This window comes from Arachis duranensis, chromosome 8 (assembly GCF_000817695.3).
Source record: "Arachis duranensis cultivar V14167 chromosome 8, aradu.V14167.gnm2.J7QH, whole genome shotgun sequence".
Lineage (NCBI taxonomy): Eukaryota > Viridiplantae > Streptophyta > Magnoliopsida > Fabales > Fabaceae > Arachis > Arachis duranensis.
The window spans coordinates 5,431,840-5,432,062 of record NC_029779.3 but is presented as its reverse complement, the minus strand read 5'-3'; positions in this window follow the sequence as shown (position 1 = coordinate 5,432,062).

The following is a 223-nucleotide window of genomic DNA, read 5'->3' as shown; positions in this document are numbered from 1 at the left end:
CGAGCTGAGGCTTCTCTTGGAGTTGAACTCCGAGTTATGACGTGTTTTGGGCGTTCAACTCCGGATCATGACGTTTTTCTGGCGTTTAACTCCAGACAGCAGCATGTACTTGGCGTTCAACGCCAAGTTACGTCGTCATTAATCGAATAAAGTATGGACTATTATATATTGCTGGAAAGCCCTGGATGTCTACTTTCCAAAGCCGTTGAGAGCGCGCCAATTG